General features: G+C 44.9%; 1 long non-coding RNA gene across 5 annotated transcripts; it reads right to left on the bottom strand.

The window, feature by feature from the left end:
* Positions 1–3,902: 3,902 nt before the first annotated feature.
* Positions 3,903–8,818, bottom strand: LOC125531658 (uncharacterized). 5 transcript variants are annotated; one of them, XR_007293402.2, is made up of 5 exons: positions 6,802–8,818; positions 6,595–6,716; positions 5,265–5,385; positions 5,090–5,152; positions 3,903–4,270 (listed from the first exon to the last, which is right to left on the bottom strand). It is a non-coding gene; the product is annotated as an uncharacterized LOC125531658 (long non-coding RNA). The 5 variants fall into 5 exon arrangements; XR_007293404.2 differs by having other exon boundaries at positions 5,301–5,385; XR_007293401.2 differs by lacking the exon at positions 3,903–4,270 and having other exon boundaries at positions 4,889–5,152.
* Positions 8,819–13,973: the final 5,155 nt, after the last annotated feature.

The following is a 13,973-nucleotide window of genomic DNA, read 5'->3' as shown; positions in this document are numbered from 1 at the left end:
GGAGAGACACTTGGCACCATTAGAACTCATACATTCTGATCTTTGTGAGATGAATGGTGTGTTGACTAAAGGTGGAAAGAAATACTTCATGACATTGATAGATGATTCCACTAGATATTGCTTTGTGTATCTGTTAAATACTAAAGATGAGGCTCTACCCTACTTTAAAATCTATAAGGCGGAAGTTGAGAATCAACTTGAAAAGAAAATTAAACGAGTCCGGTCAGATCGTGGTGGAGAGTACTTCTCGAGTGAGTTTGATTCCTTCTGTTCGGAAGACGACATTATTCATGAGAGGACACCTCCCTATTCACCCCAGTCAAACGGGGTTGCCGAGCGGAAAAACCGTACTCTAACTGATTTGGTTAACGCCATGTTAGATACATCGGGTTTATCCAAGGCATGGTGGGGGAGGCTATATTGACGACATGTCATGTCCTGAATAAAGTTCTGACAAAGGATATTGAGATCACTCCCTATGAGAAATGGGCAAAGAGGAGGACAACACTCTCGTACTTGCGCACTTGGGGCTGTCTGGCGAAAGTCAATGTGCTGATCCCCAAAAAGCGTAAGCTTGGACCCAAGACTATGGACTGCGTTAATTTGGGCTACGCTAAGAACAGCGTTGGCTATAGATTTCTAGTAGTGAAATCTGAGGTACCTAACCAGAAGGTCGGTACAATTATGGAGTCTAAGGATGCTACATTCTTCGAGGATATTTTTCCTATGAGAGATATGCAAAGCACTTCTAGACAGGAATCTAAGGAGACTCCTGAACCTGCCATCCCTATGGAATATTATGAACAAACACATGATGAAAATCCTGAGGAGGATGACGAGGAAACCCTTGGTAGGGGCAAGAGACAAAGGACTGCAAAGACCTTTGGTGATGATTTATTCGTGTACCTCGTGGATGATACTCCTACTTCTATTTCAGAAGCGTATGCCTCTCCCGAAGCTGACTACTAGAAGGATGCGGTCCGTAGCGAGATGGATTCCATCATGGCTAACGGGACATGGGAGATCACTGACCGTCCCTATGGTTGCAAACCACTGGATGTAAGTGGGTGTTCAAAAAGAAGCTTAGGCCCGATGGTACGATTGAAAAGTACAAGGCTAGGCTTGTGGCCAAGGGCTATGACCAGCAAGAAGAGGAAGATTTCTTCGATACTTATTCACCTGTGGCTAGACTGACCACCATTCGAGTATTACTCACGTTGGCGGCCTCACATGGTCTTCTCGTCCATCAGATGGATGTTAAGACGGCTTTTCTAAATGGAGAGCTAATGGAGGAAATCTACATGCAACAGCCTGATGGCTTTGTGATAGATGGTCAGGAAAGAAAGGTGTGTAGGTTGATAAAATCTTTATATGGCCTAAAACAAGCACCTAAGCAATGGCATGATAAGTTTAATACAACTCTGACATCTGTTGGTTTCATTGTTAATCAGGCTGACAAATGTGTATACTATCGCCATGGTGGGGGCGAAGGAGTTATACTGTGCTTGTATGTTGATGACATGCTGATATTCGGAACAAACCTCAAAGTCATTGAGGAGGTCAAATCGTTTCTATCTTAGAACTTTGAGATGAAAGACCTTGGTGTGGCTGATGTTATCTTGAACATCAAGCTACTGAGAGATAATGAGGGTGGGATCACACTTCTGCAATCCCACTATGTTGAGAAGGTGTTGAGTCGTTTTGGATATTCGGACTGCACACCATCTCAAACACCATATGATCCTAGCGTGTTGATTCGAAAGTCCAAAGGCATGGCTAAAGATCAATTGAGATACTCTCAAATCATTGGTTCACTGATGTACCTAGCGAGCGCAACGAGGCCTGACATCGCGTTTGCTGTGAGCAAACTGAGCCGGTTTGTTTCCAAACTGGGTGATGTACATTGGCATGCTGTTGAGAGAGTTATGCGCTATCTGAAAGGTACTATGAACTATGAACTTCACTATACCGGATACCCGTCGGTACTTGAAGGGTATAGTGATGCGAATTGGATCTCTGATGCTGATGAGATGAAGGCCACAACTGGGTATATGTTTACTCTTGGAGGTGGCGCTGTTTCCTGGAAGTCTTGCAAGCAAATGATCTTAACAAGATCGACAATGGAAGCAGAATTAACGGCATTAGACACATCTGGTGTTGAAGCGAGATGGCTTCGAGATCTTTTGATGGACTTGCCATTGGTTGATAAACCGGTTCCGGCTATCCTTATGAACTGTGACAATCAGACTGTCATCACCAAGGTGAAGAGTTCAACGGACAACATGAAGTCCACCAAACACATAAGAATGAGATTAAAAGCTGTCAGAAAATTAAGAAACTCCGGAGTGATAGCGTTAGACTATGTCCATACGGCTAAGAATCTGGCAGATCCCTTTACGAAAGGGCTATCACGTGTTGTGATAGATAATGCATCGAGGGAGATGGGTATGAGACACACATGAATTGCCATGGTAGTAACCCAACCTATGTGATCGGAGATCCCGTGAAGTAGGACCTGGGAAAACAAGCTAGTGGTGAACTGAGGAGAGTAACTATACTAACCCACTCCGTTGGAGATGCAATACTCTCGATACTGTATGGTAGGATGACTACTGTCTTAATGTGTTCCGAAGCTTATATAAGCAAGATGCTATCCTACAGAGCGAGCTTTGGAGGAACAAACCTATATGAGCCCGACTGCTGGTCACAGTCTATGAGATTGGGGTGATCTCTAGTAAGCTCATGAATAGGCCAGGAGTGTGACTTATATGCTCCACCCGAGGGGTCAGCCTTCGGCAGCCCAGTACTAGTAAGACATGTGGTGAAACTTCTTTAAGCCAAACTGATAATTCAAGGCATAGTCCATTGTTCAGTTGTGAAGGAGTGTAGCTACTTGCTCTAGGTGAAGCTCAACCTTAACAGGCCTTCACTGAAACACTGGTATATCGAAACAGTAATAGGAACAGAGGACACAATGGGCCCTCGAGATCTGGTGGGGGATTGCTGAAATTTGAGATGGGCTCTAGGCCCATATAGCAATTTCTGAAAAATCTCTAAGGGCCCATGTGGGTTATATGGCACTAGGTATAGTGGGAAGTTTAGTCTCACCCCGGAAATGGAAGAGGAGTTGGACCCCCTTATAAGGGTTTCTCTTCTACATGCTATTGGAGCTTGAGAAGAGAAGAGGCCCTCGCGCACTCCTCCTCCGCCGCCCGCCACACCTCGTCACGACGCGCCGTGGGTTGCGAGATTGAGCCGAGCCGAGTTCACACCTACGCGCTTATTTTTGCCAGTCACTAACGGAGAGTTCTCTAACAGCTGGGCCACGATTTGAGACGTCGGATCGTGGGCTGTTACGGACTCGGACGTGGGTCGAGCCCACGTCTCTCCACGTGGCTGCGTCTACATAAGTGTGCGGTGTCTCCTAACCCTAGCCGCCACGAACAGATCACATCTGCTCACGCGCACGCCCACCGTCGTTCCTTTGCTGCTGCTGCCGCCGGTGACTCCATCCCGTCCGCCGCGTACACGGTCGACGGGAGAGCAGGTCTCCGAAACCACGCCCTTCTGGTTCCTGTACGGGGTGAGGGGCGAATAGGTTTTTGGGCAGCGATTACACGACTGCTCGCTTCCGGTCGTCTACTTCCTCTACGTCCGCGTCGCCTTCATCATCACCATGTCCACCGACGCCGACCGTGCCGCCGCCAAGAAAGCTGAAGCTGACAAGAAGGCCACTGAGGACGCCGCTGCTGCCACCAAAGCCGCGGCCTCTGCATGGCCTACTGGAGGGTATAACTCGTTTATCCCGCTCCTATTGTTTTCTGTTTTAGCCATACTAGCGTTATACATAGATCTTTCTGCAATTAGCATAGTATGTGCTAGTTTGACTGAATATCAGTATACGTTTATTTCTGTCAATGCCATGCTAGTGATTTACTCGTGGATTAATTTAATCGAGAAATTGCCTATTTACTCAACACTGTTATCACAAAAGCTACCGAATGAGCCTAGCAAAAAAATAGAAAGGTTATAGGAACCAGTCTGTACGTCTCCCCTCAAAGCCATCGACGGTCCACCATGGATAAGACACTACAACTCTTCCTAGAATAAGTTTCTTCTTGACTCGTGTTACAATATCAGCATCCACATCACCTGAATGCCCCTCTTGGCTAGGGTAAACCTTATCTGGATCACAGAACTCATCATGTTGAGTCCGCTAGCACCGCTCTCTTCAACTGTCACAAGGTGGGTGGATTCCTTTGTCTGCAACCTGCCAGCAGATAAATGCTTCTAGTACATTCTTAAATTCGGATAAGAAGCAATAATATGAAACACTATATGAGTGGAGACATTATTTAATATTATTAGAAGGAAATGATGACCGAGGTTTAGTTGAGGGAGCAGTCAGAAAGAATTCTGGAGTGTAGAAAAGAGCACTTCTAATACATCGTGAGTTGGTGTTGTTTTCTAATACATTCTTAAATTCGGGTAAGAAGCAATATTTTGAAACACTATATGAGTGGTGACATTATTTAATATTATTAGAAGGAAATGATGACCGAGGTTGAGTTTGGGGAGCAGTCAGAAATAATTCTGGAGTGTAGAAAAGAGCACTTTTACTGAATTTCTTCGAAATAAAATAATTTCGACCATAGATGGAGACACCCTACAACAAAGGGAACCTCTATATAAAAACCTGGATAACCGAAGTACTCGAAAAGTTATCGTAATTTTTTGCATGACAATGGTTTTAAAGTCTGACTACATATTGGTTGCATGGCAGCATGGACTACTAATTCTTATAACACACACCTAATATATATTTTCCTTTATTCTATTTTCAGTGAGATGCTATCACACTAACATACAAGTCAACACTCGTGGGTCATGCTGAATTAGCTTCCAGATACATACAAAATGTAAGTTGTAAAGACAATGGACAAATCAGAATCTATGGCGGTGCATAGAGAAATCTGGGAGATGAGTTTCAGTTTTGTCAAGTTTGTTACTTTGTTTGGTGTTAACAGAGTTGATGGATATGCCAGAAGCAAAAAAACAAACAGATACAGCAGGCTGAATTCCACCCAACTTGACAATGGTGTGTCATTTTTTCTGCAGTAGATTAACTCCTGAACATTGGCATCGTTGTAATCTGGAAATAATTGAAGAGGATAGTAAGCAAAGTATTCTGCCATCTCGCATGAATAGTAAGCAAAGTAGATTAACTCCTGAACATTTTTTCCTTACAGTTTGAAAATGCTTACTAATTGATACTGTAGAAGAGAAATCAATATTCTCACATTGAAGATATGTGGCAAGCACCCCCTACAATCTGTCCATCACCCCGTTGGCAGCCAAGCTCCCCTTTTGCTTGGTTCCTCACTGCTGCACGTACCGATTAGTGGGGTCAGATTTTTTTTGTCTTCTCTACTTTGGAAAAGAAGAGGTAAGGACCTACAGTACTGCAAATCCTCATATTTAAACATATTAATAATCCCTCGTTTTTCTTTCAAGAAAATAATCCCTTGTTTTATTATAATTATAGATTATCTTAAAATCAATTTCTGCTTTGTCATTTGTAAAGCATAAGCAATTGTGTAGAATAAGTGGTCGTATTTGAATGATTTGGATGTTCCATTGACATCGCATAATTACATACTGCATGTAATAGCTAGTGATCGATGGATGCAAGTTGGTATAACTTTAATGTCAAATGTATAGGAAAATATCCAAAGTCTTGTCCTGGTGTTGCTGCAAGGATTAGTTGCTGGCATGTTGTGACTGGAACCAGCATAAATTGTACAAAATGTACAGTTTTAAAATTTATGAACTAATCGAGGTTGTTTTTCTCTTCATGTTACAGGTAAAAACAACATATAGATCAAATAAGTTAGATGAACCAGCAAATGTTATATTAGTGAGCTCTATAGGTGCAACAATCAGTAACAGACCATCTCCATGAGCTTTGACTCCATGATCACTACTTAATACAGGAAAAAGGAAAGGCCAATATTGCTCAATTGGTACTGAAATTTTAAAGGAAATCAAGTGGCACTACAATATCAGGACATATGTGTAGAATGAAATGTCCATTGGTTGCAGTAGAAGACAATTCACTTCATCTCCTTTCAGAATAACACATTTACTCTTGGAGCATGTACAACAAAAATAGAACATAAAGCTAACCAAGAATATACATATCCATGTGTGCCACTTTCAGACTATATGACATAGTACCTCTGAGATATCTAACTTTTTGTTTCCATGCATTCAAGAAGCACTTTATTACTTTCAGGGATCCTATTCCAAATTTAATTTGTTTGATTCAAACCTATGTAGTAGCATCGTAATTTTCTGTGACATCCAAAAAAATATGTTTACATACCAAATAGGCAATACCAGTAATTCTTGGTCCAAATCAAGCATGGACAGGTTTGCATCTGCTAAATAACACTATAATGTTTCTCCTATTCCACAACCTAATGACCACATTTAAGCATGGACAGATTTGTGTATATGATAAAAGAACAACATGCTCCAAGTAATAAACCACAGGCTGGGAGGAAGCGATGCAGATGTAGTGGATTAGCATACTTGTCAGTTGTCAGCAGTTGTGCTTGTCAGCCTGGTGGAGGAGGTGTTGGTAGGTGACGGAGCTTCTTCACCTCGGGTGACTGCACCGCCATGTTCTTACATAACATAATATTCTTGCAAATCTGCAATTTAGAACAGAAAGGTAAAATTATCAAGTTCAGTACCCTGTTCAGAACAGAAAAACAAATCTGCTTAATTGGGATTTACCTTATGCAGATATATAAAAGTTCAGTACCCTGTTCCTCCTTTCCAAATCTACCAGACTGCTTAATTTACAAACAAAGAAACTTGTGCTGCTTGCCATGGAAGAGATGGAGGCAGGGAAAACAAAACCTTACTCCCTCCGTCCCATAATAAAGAATGTTTTTGACACTACACTGGTGTCAAAAACGTTCTTATATTATGGGACAGAGGGAGTAGAAAACATGCTGCTTGTATAACCCCAGAAATGTCAAGGATTTGACATGAGTGTCACAGGCGGCCAAGCAAATCTGCTACTTATCAACACATGCACGCACGCACAGTACATATTATCTACCAAAGTAACAACAGATCAGAGACAGATGCCTCATGTTGTCCCCACGGTTCAATGGAATGGATGTTCAATTTGAGCGCTGGTTTTGCAGCCACAGTTTTTGATAATGAAACACTTTCCAGCGCATGGGCAACGCACAGGCACATTTACTTCCTTGATGTGGATGCATTGTCCACTCTGAATCTAAAGATCAAAATCTCGTCACCACGACTCGCCAGAGTTACGTATGCAAGTAGCAGCCTTCTGTGTGTTCTCTGTATAGATGTGTAGTACTCCCTCTGTCCGGAAATACTTGTCCTCAAAATGGATAAAATGAAATGTATCTATAACTAAAATAAGTCTAGATACAACCATTTCGAGGACAAGTATTTCCGGACGGAGGGAGTAGTAACCAAGCAACAGCATGAACAAAATCGCAGGAGCAGGCTGCTGCTCTCCTCCCTGATCTCCCTCTATATGCAATAGCAGTAGCAGAACATCATAATTAGCACCGGCAGAACAACCTCTGAAAAATAGTAGGGATAATTAAAAAGATTCTAATGCGTTTATTTTGGCATATCAGAACATTTAGTGTGTATATCTGAGTTCAACACCAGCTATCATGGTTACGCATCATAACTCAAAATGTCTTGTCATAATTCATAAGTCCGCACACAGTGCTTTACCATGTCAAATTCGCGACAAATATTTAAGAGTCTGGAAATGTTTGATAAGCATAATTATCTCATTCTGATGATTCAACAATGTTTGGCCAAGTGACTTCTACTCCTTCTAGCAATCTGTGGCAGTAGCAATTTACAAAAAAGTTTCAGATTTGTTTCAAAAAAAGAGGGAAATTATATTGGTGGCTGGTGCCTGTAGTCTGTAGATGGATGGGGGATGGCTGGATACAGTGTGCTGTACTAAATGTTTGGTAACCTCAGTTTGCAGCAAGCCTTATCACAGTACCTATTGTATATTCCATTTGGTTTTCCAACTCAATTTGTATTCTGATGGTAAGCTGCATGGCATCAAGTATTGCTGCAAAATTAGTAATTTGGTAGCAGTACATAATTAGAATTGTGGCGCGTGGCTTACTATCTAATGCTATTAGCAGGATGGTCTGTGGCATCAGATTTGACAGTAGTCTGCAACGGTGGAAAGGTGTACGAAGAAATTGCTGATTACCATGGGACGCGGTGCCGGATGTCGCTCGTGGAACTGATTGAAGACTGAAGAAGGTTCGCCTCTCTGGATGGATGGATGCGGAGGATGATAAAGGAGGTCCAAGGCGGGAAATATTGCCGGCGACAGCGAGCCATTGACGCAGCCGCTTCCCGGTGTCCCTATTTGGCGAGCTGGGCACCGGAAGTCATGGAAGCACGCACCCCGGGTCGATGAGATGGCTCCATTTGCTGCTTCGTCCATTTGCTACGGCCTCCTCGTCGGTCGTACCCGTCGTCCCGCCTGGACCGCTTGAAGGGCGGCGACGGGGACCTCCTGGACGGCGGCGAGTGGCATAGGCGCGGCGGGGGCTGCAGGAGGCACGGCGGTCGCGGATGCGCTCGGGGCGCGAGGAGCCGATGGACGGTGGCGGATGCGCTCGGGGCGCGAGGAGCCGATGGACGGCAGCGGTAGGGAGGGCCGCGGGGGCAGCGGCTGATGAATAAATAGGCAGCTTTTCGATTAAATTAATCCATAAATAAATCATGAGCAAGACATGGACAGCATTGGTAACACACTGATTATGATCTAACAGAGCATGTACTACGCACATAGTAGAAACATCTACGCATATCACTATTACTACTATAACAGAAAGAAACACGAGAGGGATAAGTGATGTATACCATCCTCGACGGCCTTTTTGTCGGCCTCGGCCTTCTCAGCGGCGGCACGGTCGGCGTCGGTCGACATGGTGATGACGAAGGTGATGTGGACGTAGATGAACAGAAGCGAGCAGTCGCGTAGTCGCTGCCCAAAAACCTAATCACCCCTCTCCCGTACAGGATCTGGAGAGGCGGGGTTTCGGAGGCCTGCTCTCCCGTCTACCGTGTACGGGATGGAGTCGCCGGCGGCAGCAGCAGCAGAGGAACGACGTGGGCGTGGAGGCGGAGATGCGTTCTGTTTCGCTGCGGCTAGGGTTGGCAGCGCCCCACATATATATGTGCGGCCGCGTGGGCTGAACCCACATCCAAGTCGGTAGCCCATGATCTGACGTCTCAGATCATGGCCCTACCTGTCAAAGACTCGGCAAAAAGAAGCGCATAGGAGTGAGCTCGGCTCGGCTCAATCCCGCAACCCGCGTCGGGTCGCGTCGTGACGAGGCGTGGCGAGCGGAGGAGGAGGAGTACGCGAGGGTCTCATCTCTTCTCAAGCTCCAATAGCATGAGGGAGAGAATCCCTTATAAACCACTCCAACTCTCCTTCCACTTCCAGGGTGGGACTAAACTTCCCACCACCTTATCATGCCACCTACATGGGCCCTTAGAGATTAAATCTGAAATTGTCATATGGGCTCTAGGCCCATCTCATATTTCAACAATCCCCCACCAGATCTCAGGGGCCCACTTTGTCCTTTGTTCCAAACGCTGTTTCAATATACCAGCATCTCAGTGGAGACCGATTAAGATTGAGCTCCACCTAGACCAAATAGTTACACTCCTTCACAACTGAACAATGAACTATGCCTTGAATTGTCAGTTTGGCGTCAAGAAGTTTCACCACAAGTCTCACTGATACGAGGCTGCCGAAGGCCGACCCCTCGGGTGGAGCATATTAGTCACACTCCTGGCCTGTTCATGAGCTTGCTAGAGATCACCCCAATCTCATAGACTGTGATCAGCAGTCGGGCTCATATAGGTGTGTTCCTCCAAAGATCGCTCTGTAGGATAGCATCTTGCTTATACATATAAGCCTTGAAACACATTAAGACAGTAGTCATCCTCCCATATAGTTTTCGAGAGTATTGCATCTCCAACGGAGTGGGTTAGTAAAGTTACTCTCCTCAGTTCACCATTGGCTTGTTTTCCCAGGTCCTACTTCACGGGATCTCCGATCACATAGGTTGGGTTTCTACCATTGCAACTCATGTGGGTCTCATACCCATCTCCCTTGATGCGCTATCTATCACAACACGTGGTAGCCCTTTAGTAAAGGGATCTGCCAGATTCTTAGCCGTTTGAATATAATCCAACGCTATCACTCCGGAGTTCCTCAATTTTCTGACAACTTTCAATCTCATTCTTATGTGTTTATTGGACTTCATGTTGTCCTTTGAACTCTTCACCTTGACAATAACTGTTTGATTGTCGCACTTCATAAGGATGGCCGGAACCGGCTTCTCAACCACTGGCAAGTCCATCAACAGATCTCGAAGCCATTCCGCTTCGCCACCCGAGGTATCTAATGCTGTTAATTCTGCTTCCATTGTCGATTTTGTTAAGATCGTTTGCTTGCAAGACTTCCAGGAAACAACACCACCTCCAAGAGTAAATATATACCCAGTTGTGGCCTTCATCTCATCAGCATCAGAGATCCAATTCGCATCACTATACCCTTCAAGTACCAACGGGTATCCGGTATAGTGAAGTACATAGTCCATAGTACCTTTCAGATAGCGCATAACTCTCTCAAGAGCACGCCAATGTACATCACCCGGTTTGGAAACAAATCGGCTCAGTTTGCTAATAGCAAATACGATGTCAGGCCTCGTTGCGCTCGCTAGATACTGGAGTGAACCAACAATCTGATAGTATCTCAATTGATCTATAGCTGTGCCTTTAGACTTTCGAATTAGCACACTAGAATCATATGGTGTTTGAGATGGTTTGCAGTCCAAATATCCAAAGCGACTCAACACCTTCTCAACATAATGGGATTGCCGAAGTGTAATCCCACCCTCACCATCTCTCAATAGCTTGATGTTCAAGATAACATCAGCCACTCCAAGGTCCTTCATCTCAAAGTTCTGAGATAGGAAAGACTTAACCTCCTCGATCAACTTGAGATTAGATCCAAATATCAGTATGTCATCAACATACAAACACAGTATAACTCCTTCGCCCCCACCATCGCGATAGTATACACATTTGTCAGCCTCATTAACAACAAAGCCAACAGATGTCAAGGTTTCATTAAACTTGTCATGCCATTGCTTAGGCGCTTGTCTCAGGCCATACAAAGATTTCACCAACTTACAAACCTTTTCTTCCTGACCATCCACCACAAAGCCATCAGGCTGTTGCATATAGATTTCCTCCTTTAGCTCTCCGTTCAGGAAAGCCGTCTTAACATCCATCTGATGAATGAGAAGACCATGCGAGGCCGCCAACGAGAGTAATACTCGAATGGTCGTCAGTCTGGCCATAGGTGAATAAGTGTCGAAGAAATCTTCTTCTTCTTTCTGGGCGTAGCCCTTGGCCACAAGCCTAGCCTTGTACTTTTCTATCGTACCGTCGGGCCTAAGCTTCTTCTTGAACACCCACTTGCATCCCAATGGTTTGCAACCATAAGGACGTTCAGTAAGCTCCCAAGTCCCGTTAGCCATGATGGAATCCATGTCACTACGGACCGCATCCTTCCAGTAGACAACTTCTAGAGATGCATACGCTTCTGAAACAGAAGTGGGATTATCCTCCACGAGGTATATGAAGAAATCATCACCAAAGGTCTTTACAGTCCTTTGTCTCTTGCCCCTACCAAGGGTTTCCTCATTATCCTCCTCAGGATTTTCATCATGTGTTTGTTTATAATATTCCATCGGAGTGGCAGGTTCAGGAGTCTCCTCAGATTCCTGTCTAGAAGTGCTTTGTACATCTCTCATGGGGAAAATGAAGGAAATATGCCCTAGAGGCAATAATAAAGTTATTATTTATTTCCTTATAATCATGATAAATGTTTATTATTCATGCTAGAATTGTATTAACCGGAAACATAATACATGTGTGAACACATAGACAAACAAAGTGTCACTAGTATGCCTCTACTTGACTAGCTCGTTAATCAAAGATGGTTATGTTTCCTAACCATGAACAATGAGTTGTTATTTGACTAACGAGGTCACATCATTAGTTGAATGATCTGATTGACATGACCCATTCCATTAGCTTAGCACCCGATCGTTTAGTATGTTGCTATTGCTTTCTTCGTGACTTATACATGTTCCTATGACTATGAGATTATGCAACTCCCGTTTACCGGAGGAACACTTTGGGTGCTACCAAACGTCACAACGTAACTGGGTGATTATAAAGGAGCATTACATGTGTCTCCAAAGGTAGATGTTGGGTTGGCGTATTTCGAGATTAGGATTTGTCACTCTGATTGTCGGAGAGGTATCTCTGGGCCCTCTCGGTAATACACATCACATAAGCCTTGCAAGCATTACAACTAATATGTTAGTTGTGAGATGATGTATTACGGAACGAGTAAAGAGACTTGCCGGTAACGAGATTGAACTAGGTATTGGATACCGACGATCGAATCTCGGGCAAGTAACATACCGATGACAAAGGGAACAACGTATGTTGTTATGCGGTCTGACCGATAAAGATCTTCGTAGAATATGTAGGAACCAATATGGGCATCCAGGTCCCGCTATTGGTTATTGACCGGAGACGTGTCTCGGTCATGTCTACATTGTTCTCGAACCCGTAGGGTCCGCACGCTTAAGGTTACGATGACAGTTATATTATGAGTTTATGCATTTTGATGTACCGAAGGTTGTTCGGAGTCCCGGATGTGATCACGGACATGACGAGGAGTCTCGAAATGGTCTAGACGTAAAGATTGATATATTGGAAGCCTATATTTGGATATCGGAAGTGTTCCGGGTGAAATCGGGATTTTACCGGGTTACCGGGAGGTTACCGGAACCCCCCGGGAGCCATATGGGCCTTCATGGGCCTTAGTGGAAAGGAGAAAGGGGCAGCCCAAGGTGGCTGCGCACCTCCCCCCTCCCCTAGTCCTATTAGGACTAGGAGAAGGTGGCCGGCCCCCCTCTCTCTCTTTCCCCCCTTGGGAATCCTAGTTGGAATAGGATTGGGGGGGGGAGTCCTACTCCCGGAAGGAGTAGGACTCCTCCTGCGCCCTCTCCTGGCCGGCGCCCCCCTCCCCCCTTGGCTCCTTTATATACTGAGGCAGAGGCACCCCAGAAACACACAAGTTGATCCACGTGATCTATTCCTTAGCCGTGTGCGGTGCCCCCTGCCACCATATTCCTCGATAATACTGTAGCGGAGTTTAGGAGAAGCCCTGCTGCTGTAGTTCATCAAGATCGTCACCACGCCGTCGTGCTGACGGAACTCTTCCCCGACACTTTGCTGGATCGGAGTCCGGGGATTGTCATCGAGCTGAACGTGTGCTCGAACTCGGAGGTGCTGTAGTTTCGGTGCTTGATCGGTTGGATCGTGAAGACGTACGACTACTTCCTCTACGTCGTGTCAGCGCTTCCGCAGTCGGTCTGCGTTGGGTACGTAGACAACACTCTCCCCTCTCATTGCTATGCATCACATGATCTTGCGTGTGTGTAGGAAATTTTTTGAAATTACTACGAGACCCAACAGTGGCATCCGAGCCTAGGTTATTTATGTTGATGTTATATGCACGAGTAGAACACAAGTGAGTTGTGGGCGATATAAGTCATACTGCCTACCAGCATGTCATACTTTGATTCGGCGGTATTGTTGGACGAGACGACCCGGACCAACCTTACGCGTACGCTTACGCGAGACCGGTTCCCTCGACGTGCTTTGCACATAGATGGCTTGCGGGCGACTATCTCTCCAACTTTAGTTGAACCGAGTGTGGCTACGCCCGGTCCTTGCGAAGGTTAAAACGGAGTCTATTTGACAAACTATCGTTG

This window comes from Triticum urartu, chromosome 5A (genome assembly GCF_056163025.1).
Source record: "Triticum urartu cultivar PI428250 chromosome 5A, HENAU_Tu73, whole genome shotgun sequence".
Lineage (NCBI taxonomy): Eukaryota > Viridiplantae > Streptophyta > Magnoliopsida > Poales > Poaceae > Triticum > Triticum urartu.
This window is presented reverse-complemented; position numbering and strand designations above follow the sequence as displayed.